Source organism: Rhineura floridana, chromosome 8 (assembly GCF_030035675.1).
Source record: "Rhineura floridana isolate rRhiFlo1 chromosome 8, rRhiFlo1.hap2, whole genome shotgun sequence".
Taxonomy (NCBI): domain Eukaryota; kingdom Metazoa; phylum Chordata; class Lepidosauria; order Squamata; family Rhineuridae; genus Rhineura; species Rhineura floridana.
In genome coordinates, this window is record NC_084487.1 from 130,945,148 (window position 1) to 130,969,633 (window position 24,486).

Sequence of the window (24,486 nt, forward strand, 5' to 3'; positions counted from 1 at the left end):
GGACTTGCTCATCCCCCCTATCTCTGAGGCTAAGTGTGTGTGCCAGTGTCCCCCCTTTCTTCAACCTAAATTCTGCCCCCCAACTTCTCTCTCTAAGATACTGCAGCAGTTGGGGGTTCCCGCCATGTGCCCAAATGCCTGCATGCCTGCAGATGCTTGCAGGAGGGACAGGTGTATTTGTGTCCGTGCACTGATCTGTCTTCACTCCACTCTCATTCCCCAAGTGCATGTTAACCAAGTTATCTGTTCTGATGATCATCCCAAGGCCTAAAAGCACTAACTGACCTCCTCAACCTATCCACCCTTTTGTCTTCACAATCTAGCATCCCTACCACTACCATCTTGTTGCTTCTTGATGATGATGATTAAAAAAAAAAACTCAGTAGGTTGGCTGAGGTCCACGTACGGCAGCTGAAATGTATTTATTATTGCATTTATATCCCACCTTTTCTCCAAGTTGCTCAACCTGGTTACCCCGCTTTCATCTTACCCTTACACCAACCCTGTGAGATAGGTCAGGCTCAGCGACTGTGTCTGGTCCAAGGTCACTCGGTGGACTTGATGGCTGGGTGGGGATTTAAACCTGGATCTCAGTCCAACTGTAACCCACTGGTGTTGGGAGGCAGGATTGTACAGATTATGGTGGGGGGATACCAATTTGATGTACCTTTGCATTAAGAAAAGAAAGCAATACCTCCCTGTCTGCAGGGAGCTTTTTATGGAAAGGGATATTTGGAGATGTGATTTTGCCATGCACCATTTTGTCACTTAACATAGGCTAAAATTACAATTAGTGGAGGGAGGGTGTCACAAAAGTTTTTGAGCTTACAAAGGGGGTCCTGTACTCATAAAGGTTGGGAAACACTGTCTCAAACTGCAAGCATGAGGGCAGGGCCTGTCTTATTCTTAATAATTAATTGAGATCTGCTTTGGGAACCATTTTTGGCTGAAAAGCAGAGTGAAAATACTTCCAAATTAAACAGATAGGAAATAAGACAAAAATAACAGAAGATAAAACATAAGCACACTTTAACTCAGTCTTGAGTTAACTTGAAGGCTAGCTGTGTTTCAGTTCACATATTAGTTCAAGCACTGTTAATTAGGTAGTTTCTCATTCAAGTGCAAGCAAATTTCTCTCCCATCCCTCTAAGGGGAGACCTATTGAAATTAACTCAAATCAGTCGTGTCCAATCATTTCAATTGTTGTACTCTGAGTAGAACCAACATTGGACACATCCCATTGTGTAAATATTCTTTCTAACACTCTGTTCAAGTGAGACATATAATTACGTTATATCACATATAATTTATTCTGCAGCTGTTCCATACATTTCAATGGGCTTTGATTTGGATTAAGTCTAGAATCCTATGCACAGAGACCAAAGAAGTAAGACAAGACAACACAACCAAGAAAGACAAGAAAAGCAATATGTGTGTAAACTCTGAGAACTGAATAACTTTATTGTTTGGTGCTGTTCTGAAGTGTACTGTGCATGGCTCCCACTCGTTAACTCCTCCTGAGCTACAAGCTAAGAAGGCTCAATAGCTGAGGAGGAAGGCAGTGCAGAGAAGGCAAAAAACCTGTTCGGGTTCAACAGGGAAAAATTCCTTCTCGGCTCCAATTCAGGCAACCAGCAACGCCTGCACGGCCAAGTTAAGTGGTGAGTGGGGCATTTCTTCAGGTAGCCAAGACCAAACAGAAAAGGATCTCACCTTTGTCAGGTCTACCTGAGGCCTCATTGAAATAGCCAATCTGTGTCTGGGTTCAGACTCAACTTGAACTAAATACTTCACATCAATGGGCCGATTGTCGCATCCCAGTGCTTGTGACAACACAGGATGGCATAAAGGAAAGGGAGGTAGAATGCTGATGAATGTCCATTGTTGGGGTCCTTCGTCTCCATTCTATCTCACCATGCCATTTTCTAGCACACAGACCTAAAGAGAGAGAGATCCATTATACTGAATGAGTAAACAAGAGAGATGGATACTTAATCTCAGCTAACTATGGCACGATAGCTTACCTTGTCAGTTAGTCCTTTCTTATTCTTGGCTGCATCTTGTGACATATATTCAAACCGTTTATCACATGTAACTCTCCTTCCTCTTCCTCTGCTTCCATGTGTTCTCTTCTACACATCATGGGCCTGAAAAGAACAGGAATCTTCAGATGGGTAGCTGAAAGGAACTATGGGAATAAAAACACTAGGTGCCAGTCACCAGCTGTTTCATCTATTGGCTGCTTGGATCCCTTCTGTCTTGTCAGTCTAAGGTCCTCTTCAACATATGTCTGTTCAATGGACCTGCAAAGAGCAGAGTTGTCAAATAAGTAGCCAAAAGGGTCTGTGAAACTATGACATCTCCAGCTGTTCCAACAATAGGAAAAATGTCTTACCTCATCAGTTTCCTGCCTTGTGTGTGGATCTTCTGCACCTTGGGACATACTTAGGGTCCACACTGAGGTCTAAGGCGAAATAGGACATTCGTTATCACACTGGGGTCCAAGAGCAAGGGTCGTCTTTCTCTGTTCACATTCTAGGGTCTTCTTCAACATGGATCTGGCCTTCCAATGGGAAGAGATCACAGCTGCCAAATAGGTAGACAAGAGGGACAGTTAATCTATGGCATCCTATAATGTCTCACCTCTTCAGTGAGATTCCTGTGGTTCTTCTGCACCTTGTGACATATTTTGAATGATGATATGTGTCACAAGGTGCAGAACATAATCTGATGTGATCAACATTGCAGCCCTAAAAGCCAAGATCCTCAGCCTAGGATCTAGGGAGTGGACCTGCAAAAGACAGAGAATCCAGCTGTCAAATAGGTAGACAAGAGGGACAGTGGATTGATGATCTTGATGATTGAAGACATGTCACAAGGTGCAGAAGTGGAGCCACTTAATCCCATAGAATTAGGATTGCAACCTAAAGCCACAGTCCTCTTCCTCTGCTTCTACATACTCAGCCTCATCTACACCACACAGAGTGTGTACCTGAAAAGAGCAGAAATTCCCTATGTCAAATGGGTAGGCACTGTCCCAAAGGCAACAAACAAGGGAGACTGGGATACCGAATCAAGTGCTACTAGTGGCTTCTTGTCTTCTTTTGTCTGTGGCAGCAGTCCTCAGAATGAAAGCATCCAAGAGAGGCTTACCTGGGAGTGAGGCCCATTGAGCCCAATGGGGCTTGCTTCTGGGCATGCCTGGGAGGTGGGCAGCCCAGGCGGGTGGGAGTTTGCTCTCAGAGAAAGTGATTATTCTCTGAGTGCCCACAGGAAACCCAGCTGGGCTGAGAAACTGTCTGCCTTTTTATAAACAGTTGCATTGTAACCCGAGAGGACAAGTATCATTATGACGGTGGGGAGGTAGATGAGGTCATGCTTGCTTTCATTATCTTGGAAGAAGGGGGCTGCAAGACCCCCTGGGAAATATCTGGATATGCAAGACTGAAACTTTTTTGTGACTATATTTGGTTTTGAAAAAGGAGAGATAGAGGGGAAACCCGCTTGGGAAGAGTAAGGAGACACAAAGACTCGTTGCATGCGTACATGTGTGCTTGAAATCAGCAATCCCTGCTGATTTCCCGAGGGAGCTTGCGTAGAACCGCACCTATGTCAAATGGGTAGAAAAGACAAGTTGTGGGTGCATAGGAATGTGGGTGAGCTTGTTTGCAGAATTAAATTATGGTAGAAGAAGTGAAGTAGATCTGCAAGGTGCTGTGGTATCTGGATATGCAGGACAGAAGTGTCTGTGGTTAGAAGAATGAGAGATGGAAAACCTGGGCCAGGAGCAGGGAAAACAGAAGAGGAGCCCTACTGGAAGAGGCCAAAGACCAAAGGCCTGCCTGGTCTACTATTGTAGGGATGGGGGAAAAAATATTGATTCCATTCACATTTATAGCTGCATCTATCAAGTCTATCAAACTCACACTTTCTGAAACAAAGCCAGCCTTCAAAATACACACTTTATCCAAATTTTGCAATGCTGTCCTCCAAGCAATGTCTGTTAGAGGAAAATGTGTATAAAAGTGCATATATTAGTGAAAATAAGATACAAAGATGCACTGTATTAGGAGAAATTGCTTAAAAAACTGTGTACATTAGTCAAAACTGCAGACAAAAATATTTGTTAGGAAAACTTCACACTAAAATGTTGAAGAATCTTCATGAAGATTAAAAAAAACCACAAATTGCTGCAGAAACATGGAGAACCGTGTGCAAGATTGGAAAAGTGAGACTGAGAGAACCAAAACTTGACACATCCTTCCATCGCTAGTTCTCACAGCAGTGAACCAATAAATATGGAAAGCCGGCAAACAGTACATGAGCACAAAGTCAGCAGCCCCGTCCCACATACTCACAAATAATTGCCACTGTTTTCAGTGAGGTTTACTCCCAGGTAAGCATGAATCAGTTAGAAAGAAAGATGTTGGAGACAGAAAGTGGAAGGCTTCAGACCAATAAGATGCTTTAGAAATTATATTTATAGAACACACACACAGTTAATACTATATAAAAAGAATCTAGGAGAAACCACAGTGGAACTCTCTGCCCTGGCACATCTGCCTGGCTTCATCTCTAATGGAATTCTAGTGCTAAGGCCTAGATGGTGTTTTAATCTCCCTTAGCTAGGGATGGGGAAGAAAAGTGGTTCAGTTCACCTTTAAAGGCTGTTCTATCCAATTTGCACTTTCCAAAATAATATGAGAACAGAAACACAGCTATCCTTCAAAATGCGCACTTGTCCAAATTTTGTGATGCTGTTCTCCACCCAATGTCTACAAATATCCACATATTAGGAGAAAATGTGTATAAAATTAATATATTCATGAAAATAAGATACAAAATATACTCTATTAGTAGAAGTTGCTTGAAAAACTGTGTACATTAGTCAAAACTCAGGACAAAAATGTAGGAGAATTTCTTCCTCTAAAATGCTGAAGAATTTTCATGAGGATTTTAAAAATAATAATATTAGCTGCGGAACTGAATTTAAGAGTGGAAAAATGAGTAATGGAGAGAAAAGAAACTGACAGATCTTCCCATCCCTGCTCCCTCCCATTAGAAATCAGGCAAGAGCCGTCCCTGCTAAATTCCAGATGCCAGGAGTTTGCCACCCATGGCTCCTTTGGGAGGAAAGGCAGGTTATCATTTTAATACTATATAAAATATATGGTGCAGCTTGAGGACGTTGACAAGGTGCTTGGACAGGTGCGTGCAACCACTTCTGTGTTGGATCCTTGCCCCTCTTGGCTAATAAAAGCTAGCAGGGTTGGAACTGCCGGCTGGGCCAGGGAAGTGATTAATGCCTCTTTGCGAGAGGGAGTGGTCCCTGACTGCCTGAAGGCGGCGGTGGTGAGACCATTCTTGAAGAAATCTTCCCTGGACCCAGAAAATCTTAACAACTACAGGCCGGTAGCAAATATTCCATTCCTGGGCAAGGTCCTAGAAAGAGTGGTTGCAGACCAGCTCCAGGCGCTTTTGGATGAGACCGATTATCTGGATCCATTTCAATCGGGTTTCAGGCCCGGTTTTGGCACGGAGACGGCCTTGGTCGCCCTGTATGATGACCTGTGTCGGGAGAAAGACAGGGGGAGTGTAACCCTGTTGATTCTCCTTGATCTCTCAGTGGCTTTTGATACCATCAACCATGGTATCCTTCTGGGGAGACTCGCTGATCTGGGAGTTGGAGGTACTGTTTGGCAGTGGTTCTGCTCCTACTTGGCGGGTCGTCTCCAGAAGGTAGTGCTTGGGGAATTTTGCTCGGCACCCTGGGCTCTCCAATATGGAGTTCCACAGGGGTCAGTACTATCCCCCATGCTTTTTAACATCTACATGAAGCCACTGGGTGCTGTCATCAGGAGTTTTGGAGTGCGTTGCCACCAGTATGCTGATGACACGCAGCTCTACTTCTCCTGTTCATCTTTTTCAGGTGAGGCTGTCAATGTGCTGAACCGATGCTTGGCTGCGATAATGGACTGGATGAGAGCGAATAAATTGAGGCTCAATCCAGACAAGACTGAGATGCTATTAGTAGGTGGTTCTCCTGAACAGATGGTGGATGTTCACCCTGTCCTGGATGGGGTTGCACTCCCCCTGAAGGAGCAGGTTCGTAGTTTGGGAGTTCTTTTAGAACCATCCCTGTCACTAGAGGCACAGGTAGCCACGGTGGCACGGAGTGCTTTCTACCAACTTCGGCTGGTGGCCCAACTACGCCCCTATCTGGACAGGGACGACCTTGCGTCAGTTGTCCATGCACTGGTAACCTCTAAATTAGACTACTGTAATGCACTCTACGTGGGGCTGCCTTTGAAGACGGTTCGGAAACTACAGCTCATGCAAAATTCAGCGGCCAGACTATTAACAGGGACTAGGCGGTCCGATCATATAACACCGATTCTGGCCCGCTTGCACTGGTTGCCTATATGTTTCCGAGCTCGATTCAAGGTGCTGGTTTTGACTTATAAAGCCCTACATGGCCTGGGACCGCAATACTTGATGGAACGCCTCTCCCAATATGAACCTACCCGTACACTGCACTCAACATCAAAGGCCCTCCTCCGGGTGCCTACTCAGAGAGAAGCCCGGAAGGTGACAACGAGAAAAAGGGCCTTTTCAGTGGTGGCCCCCGAACTATGGAATACTCTTCCTGATGAGGTACGCCTGGCGCCGACATTATTATCTTTTCGGTGCCAGGTAAAAACCTTCCTCTTCTCCCAGGCATTTTAATATTTTAATATTTCTAATATTTAATATTTTCAGTACTTAATATTGTAATTTTTAACATCTTAACATCTTCACATCCTACTATTTTTAACTAATTAATTTTGATTTTAATATCTGTACTGTTTCTTAGTTATTTCTGAGTCTTAATTATATTTCGATTTTTGATATAATTGATCTATTTTAAAGTTGTTTAACATATGGTTTTAATTGTATATTGGTTGTTTGTCTGTTGTGCGCCGCCCAGAGAGCTTCGGCTATGGGGCGGGATATAAATTTAATAAATAAACAAATAAATAATAAATGCTGCTGGGACGAAGGGTGGGATATAAATCAAATAATAAATAAATAAATTGATAAATAAAATGTGATTTATTTCACACCATGAATCCTGCTCTGATGTTTTCCATCTTTTTGTTTTAAATTCTTTAGGGGATTCTGTTGGAAAAATAAGTACCCCCGGCTCTAGGGCCAGCTTCCATCCCCTCCCTGGCTGGGAGCGTGTCAGGGAAATGGCCCCTTCTGCCTCTCAGGAAGTGTATCCTGGCATGTGGGAGACCATCCTGACCCCGTCTGTTGGCCACCGGACTGGCAGCTGCAGGGAGAAAAGTGCGGCTACCAGAAAAAACTTTGTAACAAAAGTAGAGCCCCCATTTTCTTTTTTCTTCCTGCTCCTCCTTCCTAATCCCTCTTTCCTTTTCTGCCATCTCTTTTATGATTGGGACTGCTTTCAAAAGTTTGCCTGCAGTGGTGGCCATCGTGTTTTTGGCAGCTGAGATACACTCAAGGTAAGCAATGCATATTAAAATGCATACACTAGATAAAACACTACTCTCCATGAAATGCCTCAAACGGCTTAAAAATGCATTTCTAATGTTGGTAGAGCTTTCCCTTCCTCCCCAGCTCTTATTTATTTCCCTCCCCTTTATTACAGTACCATTTTTGTTGTGAGAGAAAAAGAACATTGCCTTACGGAAGAGGCCATTATCCGTAAAGCTTTTGAGACCCTCCAGTGGGATGTAAGATCCTGCTGGGTAGGCTGACAGGATTTCAGTGGTGTGTGGGAAAAGCCCTGGCAAAGACTGCTGTACATTAACAACACACAGGTAACCTGATTTCTCCATCCCTGGTAACTAACAAGGAGCAGACTTTTACCATGTATATTTACAGGAAAGAAGGTACCATTCTTCATCTCAACCAGAAAATTCTATTTATAAGGCAATGTAAACTCATAATTTATTTATAATAAAGTTTACTAAGAAGAGAGCCAAAACCTAACGGTGATGCTGAACAAGATGGGAAAAAAATCTACATATATATATATTAGAAAATGGGAAGGTGGAGGAGATAAAATCCTATCATTTTATATGATGAGAACAGCTGCAGCACGAAGGGACTGGGGAAGACCTGCCCTGGGAGTGAGTATCTGGCATCTGGGTGCTTGCTGCTAGCTCCTTTGGGCTGCTGTCTGTCCAGACAGCTGAAGTCCCTGGTAAGTACTGCAAGGATTGGGACCCCCTGTCTGGCCCTTGCTTCAGAGAGAGGCTGCAGTTAATCTCGCAGCCCCTTGCAACAGCTGCTGGCTGGGCCAGGAGGCATAAAAGCCCAGCTGCCCTTGGGCAGAGGGTCTGCTGCCGAAGGGGCAACACCAAAGGGGCTTGCCCCTTGGGGAATCCCTTAGGGAGTCGAGAGGGCACTACCCCCTTCTATTACTTTTTCTTGTTCTGTTTTCTTTAAATTTGTTTTCTGTTAAACCAGTCTAGAGGAGATTGGTGGTGGGGAGGGCGTGTGGTGCATGTGTAGTTCCTGCACAGGGTGGGAGCCTGTGCAGTGAACTGAATGGTAGGAGAAAGTCGCCATATGCCTTCAGAGTGAGAGACTGTAACTGGCAGAAGGCTGGCCCTCCCTGGGTGTGAGACAGGAGGGGGAGTAGATGGGCCCTGTGTGAAAAAGTTTGAATGGGTGTGACTGTTCCCAATCCTCGCAGAGGCCTACTGGGATAATTCGCTATGGCAGGCTTTGTTGGTGGGCTTGTTTTGGGCCCATATCAGGTGTTTAGGAGGAGTCTTAGTATGGAGGAACATGGGTGATGCCACCCCAATTTCAGTTATTACGGGCAGAGGGAAATATAGCCATGGGGAGGTGGTGAATTACCCGAGAAGACAAAGGCAAGGCTATCTGCCTCTTGTTCGTTGCTGCCACTCCTCTCATGGTTTGGTTCCTCGTTGCTCATTTGCTGTGCCCACTGGCCTGTGTGTGTTGTTGTTTAACACCAGATCGGTACATAATAAGATCACTCTCTTCCATGACTTGCTTGTGGATGAAGGTGCCGATTTGGTGTGTATTACCGAGACCTGGGTGGGTGAGCTTGGAGGGGTTGATCTGACCCAGCTTTGCCCACCTGGATACTCGGTGCAACATCAGCACAGGCTGCAGGGATAGGGGAGAGGAGTTCTCTGGTCTACAGAACTTGCATCTCTGTCACCAGGAAACCACTCTGTCTTGGAGCTGGCTGTGAGGGCCTGCACCTGGTGTTGGGCCAAGGAGACAGTAAACTAGGGTTGCTGCTGGTGTACCGTCCACCCTGCTGCCCAGCAGCTTCTCTGACCAAGCTGGTGGAGGTCATCTGGGCTGTGGTGTTGGAGGAGCCCAGAACGATAGTGCTGGGTGATTTCAATGTCCATGATGAGGCTGCCTCTAGTGTTCCGGCTCGGGACTTCATGGTCTCCATGACGACCATGGGGCTGTCTCAACTTGTTACTGGCCCAAAACATAGGGCAGGGCACACCCTCGACTTGGTTTTTTCTCCAGATGGAGGAAGGGGTGGCCTGGAGATAGCAGGGGTGGATGTCACCGCATTGTCATGGTCAGATCACTTCCTGGTGAAGTTTAGACTTATGGCTCCGATCCTTCCTTACAGGGGTGGTGGACAGATTAAGATGGTCCGCCCCTGGAGACTAATGGAATCCACTAGATTCCTGAATGCCCTGGGGGAGTTCCCAGTAGATAGAGCAGGTGACCCTGTTGAAGTCCTTATCACGCTGTGGAACAGCGAGGCGTGTCGGGCTCTCAACACGGTTGCCCCCAAGCGCCCTCTCCGGCACTGTGGAGTCCGGCTTGCACCTTGGTACACCAGTGAGCTAAGGGCAATGAAACAGGCTGGACGACAGCTAGAGCGCAAGTGGCGAAAGACATGCTGTGAGGCTGATTGGGGACGAGTAAAACATCATAACTGTGCCTACTGTGTGGCGGTGAGGGCGGCGAAGAAGGCCCACTTCTCTGCCTCCATCACATCCTCAAGTAGCTGTCCAGTAGAGCTTTTCTGTATTGTCAGGGGTCTGTTGACATCAAATCCAAGAAATGGAGTCTTAGACTCTTCGGAGGCCCATTGTGAATTGTGTGCAAGGCACTTTGAGGGTAAAGTTACTTGCCTCCGTAGGAGTCTTGGTGCCCCATCCACATCTACTGTAGTCCCCAATGAGGTGTCCAGTGCAACGTCTGCTGCAACTCACCTCTAAGGAGGTAAGAGGTCCTCTTTTCCAAAACCTCCTGCTGTCCTCCGTGGGTCTGGGCTGCCTGTCCCGGAGTGGCGATAACTGACATCCCTAGCTCTGCGAAGGCCCGGCGTTGAGGTTGCCACTGCCAGGCCTCCATGATCCTGCTTTGGAAGCTGGTTTCAGGTGATTAGAAACTGTGGACTGCCTTCAAGTCGATCCCGACTTATGGCGACCCTACGAAGAGGGTTTTCGTGGGGTTGCAGGCCTTTCAGAGGCATGCTGCGTCCATTTCTTAGGCTTAGCCAACACTGTTGTTATCTTCTGCCTTCTGCCTGCAGGAAGAGGAACATTGCACTGCCAGGGAGGGAGAGCCCCTTGTCATCTGCTGCTGCTGTGCTGCTTCCCCTGGCTGTCACCACCACCACCCTTCCTGCTGGACTGCTGCTATTAACAGCTGCCACGCCCTGCAGGACCAGGTCCCAGGTACTTAGCCAGCTGTGGCTAACCTTTTCCACCTGTCCCTCCTTGGAGGGATATATAGGCTGGCTGGCTGAGAGGCCTGGGAGACCTTCTGCCTGCAGGAAGAGGAACATTGCGCTGCCAGGGAGGGAGAGTCCCTCGTCATCTGCTGCTGCTGTGCTGCTTCCCCTGGCTGTCACCACCACCACCCTTCCTGCTGGACTGCTGCTATTAACAGCTGCCACGCCCTGCAGGACCAGGTCCCAGCTTATTTCATCGTTGCTGCTGCACTGTGCAAGGAGAGTCTTCGGCGTGGGACATTGTTGCCGGATGTATGCTGTGTGGTGTGAATGAGATTGGTGTGTGTATGTATGTGAGTCGTTGCTTGTTTTAACTACACTTTAATTGTATTTTATTGTATTTTAATGCTATTTAATTATTTGTTCTGTTGAGTTTGCTATTTATTTCTATGTTTTTGTATTTTATGTTGCAGAGAGCCTTTTGGCTTTGGGCGGTATAGAAATTAAATAAATAAATAAACTTCTTGGGAATGGTTTCAGTTGATGCGGCCTGATGATGTGGACAAGGTGCTTCCGATGATGCGGCCAGCAACATGTCCTTTCCACCCTTGCCCTTCTTGGCTTATTAAAGCTTGCCAAGGGGGTCTGACCAAGTGGATCCAGGGTGTGGTCAACGCATCATTGCCTCCTTGAAAGAGGCGGTGATTCGACTGCTCCTGAAAAAGCCCATCCTGGACCCATTGGTTTGTGACAACTACCGACCGGTTGCAAATACCCCCTTCTTAGGGAAGGTGATTGAGAGGGTTGTGGTGCAACAACTCCAAGTACTCTTGGATGAAACATTATCTTGACCCATCCCAGTCTGGGTTCAGGCCTGGTTATGGGACTGAATCGGCCTTGGTCGCCCTGATGGATAACCTTTATTGGGAGAAGGACAGGGGGAGCGCGACCCTGTTGTTCTTACTTGATCTCTCAGTGGCTTTTGATACCATTGACCAGGGTATCCTTCTGGGCTGACTTGGTGAGATGGGTATTGGAGGCACTGTTTTACAGTAGTTCTGATCCTATCTCCAGGATCAGAGAATAGCATTGGGTGACTGTCTTTCGGCCCCCTGGCAGCTGTGCTGTGGGGTGCCACAGGGTACCATCTTGTCCCCCATGCTGTTTAACATTTAAGCCCTTGGGAGCAGTCATCAGGAGCTTCGGAGTGAGGTGTCAGCAGTATGCTGATGATACCCAGCTCTATTTCTCTGTAACATCTGAATCGGGAGAGGCCATGCAAGCCCTGGACCGCTGCCTGGATTCGGTGGTGGGCTGGATGAGGGCCATTAAAGGAGAAATCAGCAAAGGAAGAATAGATTGTCTTTCTGTCTATTCTCTCCCCCCCCCCATTCAAGTGACTTGTAACATTCATTGATGCTTTACTTCCAACAATCTCATCCAGTAAATAGTACCATGATTTACATAACAAATATTAACAGTATCCCAGTTTTAAAAAAAGTTAAAGGGTATCATCCTGACCTCAAAGTGATGACTGCAAAGGGAAGGTGCTCTTCAGCAATGACCTACTACTACTAGACTGCCACAACGTGTTTTTAAGTTGTTTCAAGCCCATCTAGTCCAGCATCCTGTTCTCACAGTGGCCAACCAGGTGTCATCTAAATTGTTCAAGGCATATTCAAGCTACCACCCAAGTCTGTGGGGACGGGATTAGAATTCAGCTTCCTGTGATCAAGACAGGCACAGTCGACTTCCGGGAAGGGTGACTTCTCTTGTGCCTGCTTTTTGAGACGAGCTCTCATCTCAGAAGAAGCTTTTTCAGTTTTAAAATCAGTCAGAACGTTCTTTTTGACTGGTAAAGATTTTCTCCCGGGCAGGGAGAAACGTAGAGATTAACCACAAAAGCCTGTTTTTGTTGGGAGGACTGGATTTCATTAATTTATGAGAGAAGGTTCAGCCAGCAATGCCGGACGGATTTCCAAACAAGCTCTAACTGATTAAGCGACACGTTTATCTTTTCTTCAAAGAAAAACGGACTTTAACAGGCAAGCATCCTTCTTTCTATTTTTTTTCACTTGGTTTAAATTGTTGCAGCAAAAAAAGATTTGTCAATGAATCAGCTATAAAGAATTTCCGGGTGAGTTATAATTCTTCTCTTTTATTCACGAAATTAAGGAGGAAAGAAATTGAAAAAGCTTATCTTTGTTTTTATTGCAAAAAGCTGGCCTGGAAGTGCATTCTAAAGATACAAACGGAAGAGGGATTTCTATTTCGAGGAGGAAAAAAATAAATAAATTTGATTTATGAACTTTGGAGTATTATATATCCGGGACTATTTTTTTTTTTTTGGTCTATTTCATTTTGACGAATCTACTTGTTCACAACGCCACTAACTGTTTTGATGCTGGGAACTAAATTTGTTTTGTATTCCTGAACATATAAGAGATAAGGCAGGCTGTACTGTCTACACTGTGATGTCATCAAGCCTGGAATATTAACCCAATTGTGGCTGAAATAATTTTTGTTTTTGTGGTTTTAAGAATGGCAATCAGGAAAGTGGCTGAGACCATGGAAGAAATTATGTTTCAGAAAATAATGGATGAGATTGAGATAACGAAACAAACCCTGAGACAGGGTAGACAGGAGATGAAAATTGAATTTGGCACAATGACGCAGGAGCTTAAAGAAATAGGGGATCTTGTGAGAGAGGAGATTGATGAGATTAGAGATGAGAAAACAAAAATTAAAGGGAAGATACAAGCCCTGGAGATTGGAACAAATGTGGAATTGGAAAAAGATCTGGAGTTTATGGATATTAGAAACAAAGTTTACTGTTTGGAATTCAACGTTGTCTCTGAAGAAATTAATGAAGATATTAGAGATAATGTTATCAATGTCTTGGATAATTTTCTGGACTGGAATGATGTGATGGAGCTTGACATAGAAAAAATCTATGGAATTAACTACAGATATGTGACAATGGAAAAATTCTCAAGAGATGAGCCAGTGCATTTTGTAAAAAAGAAGAACAGAGATATGACTTTACAACAATATTTCAGCAACATATTCAGAATTGATGGCAAGGAAATATTTGTGATAAAGGAAATTCCCATCAGACTCTTATTATATGACTATGGCTATGACAGCAAGATTATTATGGGATACTGATAATGGAAGAATGGATACTGAAATTACTGGACTTAACAGGACTATTGAAGATAGAAGATGGAATTAATATTGATAATGGAAGAATGGCTATTGAAATTATTGGACCTAACAGATTTGATGAGATGGATTAATCGATATGTTTATTTGGACTATGGCTATGACAACAAGATTATTATGGGATACTGATAATGGAAGAATGGCTACTGAAATTACTGGACTTAACAGGATTATTGAAGATGGAAGATGGAATTAACATTGATAATGGAAGAATGGCTATTGAAATTATTGGACCTAACAGATTTGAATGAGATGGATTAATCGACATGTTTATTTGGAGAAAAATTGAAAGATATATCTCTCAAGGAATTGAAACCTCTCTTTGACTTTTTGTGGAAAGAATAAAGTAATGCTTATGAGATTTGATGATTAATTAAGATAACTACTGGAGGAAAGTGATTTTATAATATAATTTAAGAGACAGGATTGTTATATATTGTAGACCTATAACTGATGTGCGACAAATCGGAAGTCAACATTTTATTTTATTGTTTAATTATTTTTGTTTTGTTTTGTTTTTTGTCTTTGAAAATTTGAATAAAAATTAATGATAAAAAAAAGACAGGCACAGCCAACCTGTTCTTTGTAAAGTACCATGCGTAACTGAAGGGGGGGAAGGGAGAGAACTTTTTATTCCCTTCCTTCTATGATTGTCAGTCTAGACAGGCCAGTCGTGCCAGAGGCTAAGTAGGCTGCCACTACACCCCTTATGCTCACTTTAATCCCAGATGGGAGCACTTTCCAGGGATCCAATGCAAATATTTACAAGAGGAAGCAAGATAGCATCCAGCTTACCTGTCAGACCCCACTCGTACACACAATCAGGGCTGCTGAAAGGGGCACAGGGGGTACTCATGTACCAGGTCCTGAGCCAGCAGGAGTCCTGGACTCATAGCTTTTTTTATATAGCAAGTCACTCTGACATTTCTAAAGAAAGTTAGAAAACAAAATGTAGAGGCAATTCTTTGACATTCAGCAGGCAGCACGATTGGGATGCTTAATCACTGTTGCCAAGCAATGAGAGGAAGGAATGCTGACCATCCCCACCGGGGAAGGGGGGGGCTTCCAGAGCAGCAGAAAAATTAAGAGAAGCTTGTTGTTGCTGCTAGCCTGACCCTGGATGAAAGAGGATTTGTTTGTTCAAGCACTTTCCTCTGTGTCCATATGTTTGTTTAAGAACTTTCCTCTGTGTTCGTATTATTTGATTCACTCTACAAGTGTGCTGCCTTTACAGAACAAAATACAATTGGCTGGGTTTGGTATGTTTTACTTGGAAGTAACTCCCTTGAAGGATAAAGCATCCTTCCTACTCAGGAAAAAATATATTCCATTTTGTCCTCCCTCCCTATTTTCCATAATGCCCACACAGCCACTACTGGTCTGCTTGTCATTACTGAGTTATTATTTATTAATATATAGTAACCACAAAACAAAAAACATAAAATAGAAAATGTATAAGCAAATAGAACCATAAAATCATCAAATACTCCACAGCTGAAACAAGTTAAAATTCCTATAAAATGTACTTCAACACAAGTATAATTCTTTGTTTAACAAGGTTGGCAAAGTGTGTGTGTGTGTGTGTGTGTGTGTGTTTAGCTGACAGCCTCGCATATTTGTTGTTTGCTGATATATATTTGTATTTTGATTTTCTTCCCAGGACCTCAAGACCGTGTATATTGTCTTCTCCTTCCTCCTTTTATTTCCACAGTAGCCTTGTAAGTTGGCTAGGCTGACAGCTGGTAGTTCAGACTCCAAAGCCATGAAACTGTACATACTTTGAGTATTTTTTGTTATTTATCAGGGTTGGCAAATGTTGGGAAGGGGAGTAGTACTTCGCTGTAAATACGAGGAGTATGATACACTTCAGTTAAAGCAAGGAGGGCTGCTTTTATAGCTTTGGCATGCTTATTTTTCTTTACATAATCTGTGAATGACATATATTTGTATTTGCTTTTCCTCCCAGCAGCTCAAGGTTGTGTATGTTATTCTCTCCCCGCCCCGTTAACTTTGCATCAGCCTTGTGAGGCAGGCTAGGCTAACTTCATATATGTACATAAGCAGCACTTCTTGCCAATAGATTGCAGGGAGGGGATGCAGGGGACCTAATCCACATACAGGGGACGGCAGCCAGGAAATCCTGTTGGCATCCCTGCACACATATTTATTTATTTATTTATTTATTTAATTAAGCTTATATACCGCCCGACTAGCAACAGCTCTCTGGGCGGTGAACATTAAAAATACAATAAAAATAACACAAAACTGTACACAAAACTGTACAGTCTAAAATCAAAATATAATAATTTAGAATTAACAGGAATTAAAATGCCTCAGGGAAGAGAAAGGTTTTAACCTGGCGCCGAAAAGATGATAGTGTCGGCGCCAGGCGCACCTCCTCAGGGAGACCATTCCATAGTTTGGGGGCCACCACTGAGAAGGCCCTAGATCTTGTCACCACTCTCCGGGCTTCCCTATGAGTCGGAACCCGGAGGAGGGCCTTCGTAGTAGACCGTAGTGTACGGGCCGGTTCATATCGGGAGAGGCGTTCCGACAGATATCGTGGTCCCGCGCCGTATAAGGCTTTATAGGTGAGCACCAACACTTTGAATCTGGCCCGGAAGCATATTGGAAGCCAGGGCAAACGGGCTAGCACAGGTGTTATATGCTCAGACCGCTTAGTTCTTGTTAGTAGTCTGGCCGCCGCATTTTGCACTAGCTGTAGCTTCCGAATCGTCTTCAAAGGTAGCCCTACGTAAAGCGCATTGCAGTAGTCCAGATGTGAGGTTACCATAGCATGTACCACTGATGAGAGGTCCTTCTTACTCAGATAGGGACGTAGCTGGGCTACCAACCGAAGTTGGTAGAACGCATTCCGGGCCACCGAGGCTACATGAGCCTCAAGTGTGAGGGAAGAGTCTAAGATGACTCCCAGACTACGCACCTGTTCCTTTAGGGGGAGTGTAACCCTATCCAGGACAGGGTATATATCCACCATCCGATCAGAGAAACCATCCACCAACAGCATCTCAGTCTTGTCAGGATTGAGTCTCAGTTTGTTAGTTCTCATCCAGTCCATTGTCGCGGCCAGGCAACGGTTCAGCACGTCGACTGCCTCACCTGAAGAAGATGTAAAGGAGAAGTAGAGCTGCGTGTCATCAGCATACTGATGACAACGCACTCCAAAACTCCTGATGACCGCCCCCAGCGGCTTCATATAAATGTTAAAAAGCATGGGAGACAGAACCGAACCCTGCGGGACCCCACATTGGAGAACCCACGGTGTCGAGCAATGTTCCCCAAGCACTATCTTCTGGAGACGACCCGCTAAGTAGGAGCGGAACCACTGCCAAGCAGTGCCTCCAACTCCCAATTCCACAAGCCTCTCCAGAAGGATACCATGGTCGATGGTATCAAAAGCCGCTGAGAGGTCAAGGAGAATCAACAGAGTTACACTCCCTCTGTCTCTCTCCCGACATAGGTCATCAAACAGGGCGACCAAGGCAGTCTCAGTGCCAAAACCAGGCCTGAACTCCGATTGAAATGGATCTAGATAATCGGTTTCATCCAATAGCGCCTGGAGCTGGTCAGCAACCACACGTTCCAGGATCTTGCCCAGGAATGGTCTGTAGCTGCTGACATCCTCTGGGTCCAAGGAAGGTTTTTTCAGGAGTGGTCTCACTGCCGCCTCTTTCAGACAGCCAGGGACCACTCCCTCTCGTAAAGAGGCATTAATCACTTCCTTGGCCCAGCCAACTGTTCCTTCCTTGCTAGTTTTAATTAGCCAAGAGGGGCAAGGATCCAGTACCGAAGTGGTTGCACGAACCTGTCCAAGCACCTTGTCCACGTCCTCGAACTGAACCAACTGAAACTCATCCAACAAAACATGACAAGACTGTGCTCCGGACACCTCAGTAGGATTAACTGCTATTAAATAGGAGTCTAAGTCCCGGCGAATGCATGAGATCTTATGCTGGAAGTGTTCAGCAAATTTATTACATCGAGCTGCCGATGTATCTGCCGTATCTTGTAGGCCTGGATGAAGTAGGCCACGAACCACTTTAAAAAGCTCCCGTGGGCGTGAGAGACATGACTGAATAGTGGCGGCGAAATGTTGTTTTTTCGCCGCCCTCACCGCTCCTACATAGAGCTTACGAACCAGCTCATAATTGCATTCGTCGGGAGTTCGTCTCCATCTCCGCTCAAGCCGCCTCCTGTCTTGTTTCATCGCTCTCAGCTCCGGAGTATACCAAGGAGCTGTATGAGCTCTACACAGGAGAGGGCGCGCAAGAGCGATCGTGTCAACAGCCCGGGTCATCTCTGTATTCCACAGATCGACCAGGGCTTCGACAGGAGCGCCAGTCTTATCAGCCAGAAAAACCCCCATATATGGTGACTTGGCACATGAAAGATTTGAATAATCTTGAGGGGTTTGGCATAAATGCACCCCAAGACCCCAACAACCAATTTTTATGATGATGAAAAATAAGGAAGGAGGCAGAATGTTGCTTCAAGAAAATAACAAAATAACCCTTTAGCTCAAATCTATCCTAATACAACTACTAACAAGCAAGCTTCTGGTCTCCTCAAAGGTAGCAGCATAGATAGTCAGTTGAAAGATTTTGAGGGGCAAAGGATGGTGTGGCACCAGCCCACTTCTAAGAGTTTTGGCACCGGTGGGTCTTGTCTGACCATTGGCGTTGTCCAGCCAATCACAAGAGAGTCAGTAGCCAGGAGAACACCAGGTGCTAAAAGCTGAAACACTGAATAGGTTGGAGATAGCCACACAGCTGGAAATAGGCGGATAATGGGCAATCACAGTTCAGAATTGCTATTTCTTTCCTCAGCTCTTGAATGTAACTCCTCTATTTACAGAATGGTGGAGTTGGAAGAGCAGGTTGTGGACAGCAGAACTTTATCATACCATGACATAGATGGCATTATATAAACAAATAAATGATTGTGATGATAATGGAAAAATGAATCTCGTTGCTTTGTTATGGGAATTTGAATGACAACAGAATGGAGGAAAATGTCATATATTACCTCCTTATAAAACTAGGACTCTCTGCCCAATTGGTCTAAATTTGGTGGGTCTGATTTATTTATTATTACCCCACCTTTTAGGGCAAGTATTCAAAAAGCAATATAACAATGAAATTAAATAAAATATAATAAAAAGATCATCAGATAAAGTTATATATAGGAAGTCAACAATGAAATCAGTAACAAGCTTGGCAGCATTAAAAAATAAGTGTTTTTAGGATCTACTTACAGGCCACAAGCAATGAGGCCAAAAAGAGTTCTTGGTTGGAGAAAATTTCACGAAAATGTGACCATTTCTGAAAAGTCAGAGAAAGCAGAGGCAACTGGAAGAGATGAAATCTCAAGGGTGTAAAAAGATAAAGACTTTAGAGCAGTCTTCACCATCTGAGTGCTCTCCAGATGTTTAGACTACAATTCCCATCAGCCCCATGCTGGCTGATGCTGATGGGAATTGTAGTCAAAAATATCTGGAGGGCACCAGGTTGACAAAGGCTGGTTTAGACAATTTATTGGCCCAGTGCATTTCAAAATACACTTCTTGAGGAGCACTTGAAAGGCACACTTCTGTATTCTCCAGTGTGCTCTGAAGTACACTCTTGGAGTATCAATGAAGGAGATTTTTTGATCGATAACAGCTGTAAAATCTTTTTTTATGTGTGCCCTTGAGACTCTGTTATCTGGCAACCTGATCAACCTTAGTGGGGTGTGTGTGAGAGTAGGGCCTTAAAGGCTGCTTAAAGCCTGGGCAGGTCTGATGCCCTAATGGCAAATTTGATGCTATTTGGGTGGAAAACATGTATATACCACACAGCAGAAGACTGGCTGGCTCTCCTGCTGCAATCAATAGAAAAACAATTGAATGAATGCAATTCCAACAAATGGAAATCAAAACAAATAAAACTTTAAAAGTGAGAAAGTAGAAAATTGAAATGAGAATTTTCCCTTTGAACATCTCTAAATGTATCCTCTTTTGATTCTAATTATTATTTTATTATTGTTGCTGTAGATTCCCTTAAGGACCCACATGGCAGAAAAGTAATGAAATAAATTGTTCAGAGTTGTTAAAACAAAAATGGATTGCAAAGTGTTCCAGAAGGACTTCTCCACACTGAATGAATGGGCAGTGAAATGGCAAATTCAATGCAGTGTAAACAAATGGACAGTGATGGATACTGGGGCAAAGAAACCTTTAATTTCACATGCTCATGGGGTCTGAAATGGTGGCGATTGACCAGGAATGAGACCTTGGGGTTGTAGTGGATAGCTTGATGAAGTTGTTGACATAGGGTTCATCTACACGGTGGTTTACTGTGTGTTTGGTGCTACTCACATCTCCTTTAAATTTGCATGGTTCACATGACGTTATCGGAAAACAGAAGTTATCACACAGTTTTCCTCCTGTAAATCCATCTAACCCTATCCGCTGATAATACAAAAAGTGCTGAAAAAAGTCTCCACTCCATTTCTTTAGTGGTTGCAGATGCTTTACTCCGATGCTTTTAGGTATCAGTCGTTCCCCTCTCCATGCCCACTATCTTCTCCTCCCTTCTTTCATTTTGTTTCCTGTGGGCTTGCAAGCAACTTTCAGCTGCTCTCCTCCATTCTGCTGGCCATTTTTATGTTGCTGCAAACTGTGCCTTTATATCCCCCCCCTTGTGCACGAAAACATAACACTGCTCAAAGATTTGTATTTCAACTGTATCCTACCAACCACAGGCAAGAAAACACAGATATTCGCACTTCAGGTTTTTTTTTTTAAAGGAACCTACTGCAGCTGTAGAATAGATTGAGCATGCCTGGTCACTTAGCAACCAGAGGGAGTGGAAATGTATAATTAGAGGGTGGGGCCACAAGGAAACAGCAAGACTAATCCTTCCCAGAGGAACACCTACTTGTGTGAATGGGAAAAACCAATTGGTAACTACCATTGTGTAGGAGCTATGGACGGTGCAAATCAATAACGAAGGTAAAACAGTGTATTTGCTTCAAAGAAATGCTCCCATATAGATGAGCCCATAGTGTGCTGCAGCTGTGAAAAAACCAACTGCCATAGGGATCATTAGGAAAGGAATTGAAAAGTAAACTGCCATTATAGAAATCTATGGTACAACCATATTTGGAATACGGTGTACAGTTCTGGTTGCCTCACCTCAAAAATGATTAAGTTGAAAAGGTTCAAAAAAGAGCAACCAAAACAATCAAGGGCATGGACTAACTTGCCTTGGGGCTTTTTAGTTTAGAGAAAAGGCGAGTAAGAGATGACATGACAGAAGTGTATAAAATTATGATTGGCATGGAGAAAGTGGATGGCGAAAAGTTTTTCTCCCTCTCTCATAATACTAGAACTTGTGAACATCCAGTGAAGCTCAAAGTTGGAGGATTCAGGACTGACAAAATAAAGTACTTGTTCACACAGGACAAAGTTTAACTGTGGAGTTTGCTCCCACGGGAGGCAGTGATGGCTTTAAAAGAGAATTAGACAAATTGGATGGCTTTAAAGGAAAATTAGACAAACACATGGAGGATAAGGCTATGCTCACCTCCATGGTCGGTTGGAGGCAGCATGCTGCTGAATACCAGTTGCTGAAAACCACAGGAGGGCAGAGTGCTGTTGTATTCAGGTCCTGCTTGAGGGCTTCCCCCAGGAACCTGGTTGGCCACTGTGAGAACAGGATGCTAGCCTAGATGGGCTATTTGCATGATCCAGCAGGCCTTTCTTATGTTCTTAAATACTAAAAACAATTGCCATGGAACTGGTCAGCTGGTTTAAAGAATGTAGCTTCTGCCTACATCCAATGAAATCTGATGCTGCAACATTTATATCACAATAGTTACCCAGACAAACCAAATTATCAGAATATGGATTGGGGGGGCGACAAACTATTAAAGGAATGTAACTGACATTGGTGTAGGAGGTACTAAAGTTGCTTTAGATAACAAGAATAAACAGTATGAGGAACACTATGCTACAGAGGCTGCAGTAAGTCCCACTGAACTCCCTAATTCCATTTTATATCTGGAAGTCATCATTAGGAGTTTTGGGGGAAGGCACCATCAATACACTGATGACGCTCAGCTCTATTTCACTATAATAGATGAATCAGGAGAGGCCCTGGATCAGTGTCTGGATACAGTGGTGGATTGGATAAGAGAAAACAAGCTGAGATTGAATCCTGGCAAGATGGAGGCACTGTAGGTGAGCAGTTCCCATGTCTGAGAAATTGGTAAATTGCCTGCCGTGGATGGGGTTGCACTCCCTCTGGAGGTGCAGGTACACAGTCGGGGGGTGCTTCTGGACCCAGCTTTGTCACTGGAGGCCCAGGTAGCCTCAGTGGCTGGAAGCACCTGTTAATATCTGGTACGACGGTTGTGACCGTTCCTGGACCAGCAGAGCTTGACCACAGTAGTTCAGACACTGGTGACCTCTGGATTACTGCAATGAGCTCTATGTGGGGCTTCCCTTGTGCTTGACTTGGAAACTGCAGTTAGTGCAGAATGCTGCAGTACAGTTGCTGATGGGAGTGAGACCCTGTCAGCATATAACACCTCTGCTCAGAGATCTGCACTGGCTCCTGAAACGGGGCAAGTTCAGGATGTTACTATTGGTGTGTGTGTGTGTGTACTGCCTTCAAGTCGATTCCGACTTATGGCGACCCTATGAATAGGGTTTTCATGAGGCTGAGAGGCAGTGACTGGCCCAAGGTCACCCAGTGAGCTTCATGGCTATGTGGGGATTCGAACCCTGGTCTCCCAGGTCGTAGTCCAACACCTTAACCACTATGCTGGTATATAAAGGCCTTAACTGCTTGGGACCGGTTGTTACCTTACCTCACATGTACCCACTTCACTGCTTTGATCTGTTCCCCACACAGAGCTACAATTTCCAGAGTTCTTTGGGAAAAGGGATTGATTGTAGAACTACTCTGGGAATTATAGCTCTGTGAGGGGAGTAGGGGTCTCCTAAAAAATCTCAGCACCCTTTACAAACTATAGTTCCCAGGATTCTTTGGGGGGAAGCCATGAAAGTGGTATAAACCTGCTTTAAATATATAGTACATAGTCTACTTCACAAGGAAACTGATCCTTAGAACTTTATTGGGGAAATCTAGTTTTATTTCCTCAAATGCAATCTAACATGTGTGCAGTTCACCATTAACATGTGACAAAACTGGATAAACTTTATTCAACATACCAAATCTAGAGGATAGATCCCTAACACGTTATGGCTTTTTATTCTTCTGAGAAGTTAAAGTTAATTTGAAATTGATCAACTGGAAACCGGTTATAGGACTTTTTTTTGCTTGTAAGCTTATTCTTCCCCACTCAGTTTTGTATGTGTTAATCTTTAAGGTATCACAAGACAGTTGTTTTCGATACAAAAATCTAACAGTGATACTCCTCTGGAAATTATTAGAAAATGGATCAATAAGTAACTAATCTCTTGTTAATCTTGAGTTATGCTGGTCTACTGAAACAAAATGCTGTCAAGGTAATGAATTTATGAAGCAAAGCAGCACTGGTGCAAATGAAAGTAGCTTTATGCCTTCAGAAATGAATTTTTCCACATTTACTTGAATATCCAGCCTTAAGAAGACCCCTGTGTAACCAAACATTACTAACGCTTCTCTTTCCGTGGCTTTTAAGCAGAAATTAAGCATATTAAAGTTCATACCGTCTCTTTATCTACGTGTGACGACAAAGCTTCTGCTTTGATCAACTTTTTTGGATGCTGTTACTAACAGGCACAGGGGTATGACTAGAAACAAGAAGCTGGCAACCATACGTATAGCCATGGAGAGACGCATATGTTGTGCTTGTGATATAAATGGTACATTTTGAGTCTTCCGTGTTTCAGTAGCAGCTGGAACCATCCAGGACGCCTCTTTCTCTCCACCCAAGTCCCATTTTGACTGCTGGAAAAAAATATCAACGACGAACATTATAAAATGGCAGAACTCTACGGGATTAATGCAAAAAAGGCGCCAAGAATCTCGGAATTCACGTGATATGCAGATATCAGAGTAAGGCTACAATCCAATACTGTACACGCTTACCTGGGAATAAGTCCCATTGAATCCTATGGACATGTATTAGATTGCAGACTTAATTAGCTACTGGATTTGAGCAGCAACTGAATGCCTTCAGAAGAGAAGAGACATTCTTAATTTTTTCCCTCCCGTCGGCAAATAATTTACAAAACGTGGGGGGAGGGGAAGATGAAAAAGCACACTCCAGCAACAACCGGATGGGAAGCGTTGAACACACACACACACTTTCTCGGACCTGATAGGCTATAGCAAGTGGGGCGGGGTATTGATCCGTGTGGGGAGCATGCGCACACAGAATAGAGGCGGGGCGAGGCGAGGCAACGTGTGCAGCTGGAATGAGGCAGGGCTGCAGGTAATGAATCGGAGGGGCGTTCTTGCGAGAATCGGGGAGTAGCGGGAGGGTCTCTGGAAAGGACTGGTTGTTGTGTCGCCATCCTTTAGTCGGAAAGACACTACGGAACATTGGCGTGA

General features: G+C 44.2%; 1 protein-coding gene across 4 annotated transcripts in view; it reads left to right on the forward strand.

Annotated features, from left to right (window-relative positions):
- The first annotated feature begins 24,297 nt into the window (after positions 1-24,297).
- Positions 24,298-24,486, forward strand: part of CCDC91 (coiled-coil domain containing 91) — a 178,154-nt gene continuing 177,965 nt past the window's right edge. For 2 of the 4 annotated variants that reach the window (XR_009757622.1, XM_061582527.1), the window contains exon 1: positions 24,299-24,367. The gene's annotated coding sequence lies outside the window, so the exon portion shown is untranslated. Of the gene's footprint in view, positions 24,368-24,486 lie in introns of all 4 variants that reach the window. The other 2 variants (XM_061582528.1, XM_061582525.1) reach the window with 2 other exon arrangements.